This window comes from Bos mutus, chromosome 3 (genome assembly GCF_027580195.1).
Source record: "Bos mutus isolate GX-2022 chromosome 3, NWIPB_WYAK_1.1, whole genome shotgun sequence".
NCBI lineage: Eukaryota > Metazoa > Chordata > Mammalia > Artiodactyla > Bovidae > Bos > Bos mutus.
The window spans coordinates 9,459,637-9,466,343 of record NC_091619.1 but is presented as its reverse complement, the minus strand read 5'-3'; the positions used below and the strand labels follow the sequence as shown (position 1 = coordinate 9,466,343).

The 6,707-nt window shown below is 43.5% G+C and overlaps 1 pseudogene; it reads right to left on the bottom strand.

The window, feature by feature from the left end:
• Window positions 1–1,096: 1,096 nt before the first annotated feature.
• On the bottom strand, window positions 1,097–1,477 carry LOC102276891 (protein BEX2-like; annotated as a pseudogene).
• Between the last annotated feature and the right edge of the window lie 5,230 nt (window positions 1,478–6,707).

Genomic DNA, 6,707 nt, shown 5'->3' with positions numbered 1-6,707 from the left:
AGTATACATGTGTGTCTCTTTTGCTGTCTTGCATACAGGGTTATCGTTACTATCTTTCTAAATTCCATATATATGCGTTAGTATACTATATTGGTGTTTTTCTTTCTGGCTTACTTCACTTTGTATAGTAGGCTCCAGTTTCATCCACCTCATTAGAACTGATTCAAATGCATTCTTTTTAATGGCTGAGTAATACTCCATTGCGTATATGTACCACAGCTTTCTTATCCATTCATCTGCTGATGGACATCTAGGTTGCTTCCATGTCCTGGCTATTATAAACAGTGCTGTGATGGGGTACATGTGTCTCTTTCAATTCTGGTTTCCTTGGTGTGTATGCCCAGCAGTGGGATTGCTTGGTCGTATGGCAGTTCTATTTCCAGTTTTTTAAGGAATCTCCACACTCTTTTCCATAGTGGCTGTACTAGTTTGCATTCCCACCAACAGTGTAAGAGGGTTCCCTTTTCTCCACACCCTCTCCAGCATTTATTGCTTGTAGACTTTTGGATAGCAGCCCCATTTTGACTGGCATGAAATGGTACCTCATTGTGGTTTTGATTTGCATTTCTCTGATAATGAGTGATGTGGAGCATCTTTTCATGTGTTTGTTAGCCATCTGTATGTATTCTTTGGAGAAATGTCTGTTTAGTTCTTTGGCCCACTTTTTGATTGGGTCATTTATTTTTCTGAAATTGAGCTGCACGAGTTGCTTATATATTTTTGAGATTAATTCTTTGTCAGTTGCTTCATTTGCTATTATTTTCTCCCATTCTGAAGGCTGTCTTTTCACCTTGCTTATAGTTTCCTTTGTTGTGCAGAAGCTTTTAATTTTAATTAGGTCCCATTTGTTTATTTTTGCTTTTATTTCCAACATTCTGGGAGGTGGGTCATAGAGGATCCTGCTGTGAGCATCTTGTCATGAAACAGGTAAAATTATCCTGTTAACAAAATCTTACAGACTGGGTCAAAACATTCAACTAGAAGCTGGTAATCTGAGACCCACCAGAAATGAGTGGCATCAAAAGGTTTATGACAAAGGTACATCATGAACATGTAAGTTTAGGAAGCAAGTGTGTCTCCCTATCAACATCAGGATTTAAGGTATAAGGCAAAACTCATCATTATGTTCATGGTGAGGGGTGTCAGTGCTAACTGCCCACAAACTGTGACTCAACTGCTTTTCCCTCAGCTTTTGCATGAGTTGTCTCATCTCTTCCCCAATCCTTTCTATATTCTCTTCTCTCATCCTCACCTGTGGCTTTCCAAGTCTCTGAGTCATGTCCCATCTATAATGTAGGCTGCCTAACATGGAACCGTCTGCAATTTCCTCTAGGTACACAATATTCTCCAGCTCCCAAAGAGAGGGCCAAAGGCTCTCCTTTATTAGCATCTTGCTCTTTTCATCCTTTTTTTCATTTTCTTCGTTGGCATTTTACATGGTGAGATTTTTCAGCACTTGTTCCTCTTTGGGCATCATTGCTCCTGAGCCTATCCTTGCTGTCTCCTCCTCCTCCCGATTCCTGCTGCAAAGTGAGTTGCTGCAACACTTGACACGTAGACCGACAGACCTGCTCTGCTTGCCCGATGCCAGCCCGCCGAGCTCAGGGCAGCGGGGAGCTGGTCCATAAAGATTTTTGAAGTGACTGTGACCCTGGTCTTTTCTGCATTGCTGTATATGATAGTTCCACAACGTCCTGTGGAAGGAAATCATCTTTGCATACGGGCAGCAGTAGCAGGAAGCTAAAACTACAGTTCACTGATACTCCTTTGGTTAATGGGTAGAAAGGTCAAACTTAGAGGTCACCAAAGAATCACTTGCTCTATGATGCTAACTAATAGTGTCTTATAAACGCTTAGTAATGGGAGGTCATATAACGTGGTGGTTAAAACATGAAATTTGGAGTCAAGCAGATACAACTTATCTGTGTGATTGGCAGCTCACTGAACTGCTTGCCAGTTTTGTTATCTGTACAATGGGCATAATTATACTTTATCCATTCCTACAGCCCTTTTGAGGTATTCAGCCATGTAATTAATAGGGCACCTGACATATAGGACAGCATTCAGAAAAGGTAGTAGCTGTTATTTTTGTTTGACTTTAGAACTATTATTAGTTATTGATAAATTGTACTATAGCAATACAGAATAATACAATAATGTAAGTTCCCCCAAAGAAATAGCAATTGCAGTAATAATTACTAGTTTGCTGGTACATTAGAATTTAGTTTGTTATTAGTAGCTGTTTAACACTTAGAGGTTAGACCCAGTCTCAAAAGAATTCCAAAAGAACTGCTCGGCTAAGGCCATCCCACAGAAAGAAGATGCTCAGATAATCTGTGGTTCTGAGTACCACAAGATTAGCAGACAAGGCTAGGGGACCCAATAAGCAGGCCAAGTGTGTGTTAGGAGGCTGGGTGGCTACAGACTTTCAGCACAGCCTCACAGAGCAGACAAAATGCAGGTGATCTCTTTGCACACGACCCTGGATTGTTTGAGATCACCACCCCCCACACTGGATGGGAAACTCCTGACAGTTAAGTTTCTTGGGAGCATTACATGAAGGCTACACCTGAAGCTGCTTCTTGACTCTTTCCCTAGCAGACCTGTAACCCCCAAAGCTTATCGCTTATTTTGACCATGAGAGCATGTGTGAGTATGTAATCTCTGATGGATAAATCCATTACAAATGGAATCCCATGTCTTTGGTGTTTTCTTAAACATTCTTCTTTGATTAGGCATTACCAGGAGAAAGAGTAGTTTTGTTTAACACCCTCTGCTTTTGCAATACTTTAATTTCTTTCTCTCTTTAGAGGTAAGAGGTTTCTGCAGTCAACTTAAAGTATACCTGATTTTGGAGACTGAAAGGGATATTACTTGTGTATTGTGGTCTGTGAGGAGGCTGAGGTCAGAGGAAATTACTATCATGTCCCTAGAAGTCCTAAGTGTGTTCAGGAGCTGGTCCCCAGCCCTGGTAAAATCCATGAGAGGCCAGTGCTCCTTCAGAGCCTCCCGGAGCTGCTCTGGCTGAGACCATGCTCTCCTCCCTCCCCATCTTTTAATTCCCCTAAAAGCCAAGTGTGGAGTTGAGGGGTGGTCTAATTGGGATCCGCCCTGATGGCAATCCTGTTGGAAAGAGCCTAGAACTGGGAATTTGGGACCTGAATTTAGTCCTGGTGCTTCATTAACTCACCATGCAATCTTCGGCAAGTGCCACACTCTAGGCTTTGGTTTGATCATCTGAGAAATACAGGAGCTATGGCCTTGGCTCTCAGGTTCTGTGGACCTAGGCCGGGGACAAGCATCAGGGCAGGAAACAGCCCCTTCCCTTCCCACTGAAAGACACATCCCAGCTGTCCTTTACAAATAGTGTTGTCCAAGCTGACAACGTGTGTTTCTGAGATTGGTGCAATCTAGAGTTGGCAGTCTGGAGGTGTGGAACAGCCAGGAGTCACTGGGAGAGCAGGGGATAGGTAACTTGGACACAGCAAAGCTCTGAGATTCCCTGGGAGGAGAGTGGAACCTGTCAGAATAGTGTATGTATGTGAAATCAAATTCTGGTCTCTGGTCTTGTGGCAGGGAACCTCCCCCTGCAAAACAAAACTAAACTAAAACAAAACTTGGAGGATGTGGTGGTCCATTTGGAGAAATCAAGGTGAACTGGAGGTGTTTGAGGACCCTGGTAGGACAACAAGGGAGGCTGTGGTGTCCTATCAAAAAATGTGTCCAATTAGAGCAATAAGTGGCCAGACACAAGGGGATTTTCCTTTTTTCCACTGAGAAGGTAGTTCATGTACATGGAAATAATTCAGACAGTCCAATAGTTATCACTGAAAAATGCATTTCCTTTCTACTCTTGACCTTCAGTCTTCATTCACAGAGACGACCATCTTTTACGATTTGTGTGTCCTTCTAGACGTACTCTGGGTGTTATCCTCACTTGGCTTTATCTAACACACATGTTAGAGATTGTCCTGTCACAGCATGTGCGTGCTTAGTCGCTCAGTCATGTCTGCCTCTTGCAACCCTTTGGACTGTAGCCTGGCACACATACATTCATTAATTATTTAGACATAACTTTGAGTGTCTTCTGAGGTGCAGACTGTTCTAGGCCCTGAATATATAGTAGTAGAAAAGCATGACAAGATCTCCACCCTCCTTGACATTCTATTGACAATATCAGGAGATGCACAAGTAAACAGTAATTACGTAATATGAGGTCAGGTAAGGAGAAGCGCTGTGAAGGAAAATAAAAGCAGTATAAGGATAGACGTGCTAGGGTCTCTTAGATAAGAAGGCCAGTCTGGGGAGATGACATAAAAGAGAGGCATAACCATGCCAAGTTTGCCAGGTGGGCAGAAATATATGAAGGAAGAGGATGAACATGTGTCTAGCATGTTAGGGGGACAGGAGGAGGCTGCTGTGGCTGGGAAAGAATGAGATGGGGGTGTGAGGGCCAAAGAGGTCACTGAGGCAGTCAGGGGACGCAGCCCACGAGGTCCTAAGGGATATATAAATCCACGGGTGGTTTGGTTGGGGGTGCGGATAATAGCTGGCCTGTTTTAAAAAGATCCTCTGCCTGCTGTGTGGTGAACAGACTGTCAAGGGGCAGGAGTGGAAGTGATGAGGACCAGGTGGCTGTTGCTATAATCAGGAAGCAGGTGACAGTGGCTTGGGCCAGGGTGGTAACAGTAGATTTATATGTTGAGAGTAGAGCCTGCAGAATACGGGGTGCGAGAGAAAGCAATCAAAGTGACCTGAGTGACTGGGTGAATGTTCTCCACTTACTAAAATGGGGGAAATGGGGGTGAAGGGGCCAGTAAGGTGGGGACTGCCATTTTCTGGCTTAGGAGGGCTATACTTGGGGTGGCTGTTTCCTGTCCCAGTAGGATGTATGAGTCTGGGGGCACAGCTTAGGTTAGGGCTGGAGATAGAAATTTGGGTGTCATTAGATATTTTAAACTTTGGGCCCAGATAGCCATCAGGGATTGAATTCAGAGAATGTAAAGAGAAAGCTGAAACTGATTCTTGGGTTGCTCTAATATTGAGAGGTTGGGAAGAGGGGAGACCAGCTACACCAGCTACAGAGACTGAAATGGGATGACCAGGGAGGAAGGAGAAAAAACGTGAGTGTGGCATTTTGGAAGCCCAGCATAGAAAGTGCTAGATAACTCCGCCAATTCTTTTTCATATTTGCATTGCATTCTACTGTATGGCTACAACATCACTTAACTAGTCCTCTGTCCATTGGCGTCTGGATTGTTACTATGCTTTTGCTGGCGTGTGGTGGACTTTTCAGCAGTTTTTGGTGAGACACTCACAGGGAACTGTTTCAAGCCCTCTGTTTTCCCTGCAGCACAATGAGTGGTCTTGGCTTGCTGACACACCTCTCACACATATATAAATGAATATTAAGGGAGCCAGAGGTGAAGAACAGGAAAGCCTTCTTGAAACTACTATTTCCAACTACTCTTTCTATGGGCAAGAAGATAAATTTGTCCAAAGTCATCTGGCACCTTGGTCATGGTCATTCTTAGAAGGCAATCATCCCTTGACTCTCAGCCCGCTCTCAACAGAATTCCAAATTGCCTGCCAAGGCATTTCCAATGCTCAGCTCCCCCAGATTTGCTGAGCTGCAGGATATAGATATACCTTGATTGAAGGGAGTTGAGGTGTAGATGAATGAGCAAAGATTTGGGGCCAGACCTGGAGTGAATCCCATCTTCAGCTCTCACTAGATGTGCGGCAACAGACTTGACTCTGAACCTTGTTTTTTGTGGAGTGGTAATGGTACAATTTACCCCAGATACGCGGTGCTAGTGCTGGAAACCCCTGCCCCAGCCCTGCATACAGCAGACTGTAATTGTGAACTCCTTTGCCCCTCAACTCCAAGTTCTTTATCTTCCTCCCAATGCAGTTGTTTCAAGAGAGAAATTGGAACTTCATATAAACCTTGAAGGAAACAAAGACCTCAGACAGTGAGCCAAGTGCTATGTGTATACGTGTGTAATTTAAAGCTTGGTCTTGTCCTGACACAAATGTCTCCAGGCAAACTATGGATATATTAGACTATCACCTTCAAACGATGTGTGGCGATAAGAACAAGAGATTAAGGAAAACAAAAATCCCTTGATAATCCTCATTTTAAAATAAAAAGACCTATTTTCCTGAATATAACACCTTTTCTTCCCCGATTATTGGTTTTTTTTTTTTTGCCAAATTATGGAAAATATGGAAAAGATAAAGAAGAAAACAAAAATAATTTATAATTCCATAACTACTGTCAACATTTTAGTGCATTTCAAGTCTTTTCTCTGTGTAGATGTGCTATTCACATCTCCCTTCATGAGAGACCTGGCATCCAGCTATTAACTCCTTTGGAACTGGCCTCAGCATTTGTGTCAACATTCTTGTGTTCTTTTTTTAAAAAAAATTAGTTAAATTTTTTACTGTGCTGGATCTCCACTGCTCCAGAGCCTTTGTCTAGTTGTGGAGAGCTGGGGCTCCCCTCTGGTTGTAGTGTGCAGGCTTCTCATTGTGGAGCCTTCTTTTTCATGGAGCACAGGCTCTAGGGTACACGGATTTCAGTAGTTGCAGCATGTGGGCTCACTAGTTGTGGTTTTGGGCTTAGTTTGGGCTCTTCCTGGACCAGGGATCGAACTCATGTTCCCTGCTTTGGCAGGCAGATTCTTAAGCACTGGGCCACCAGG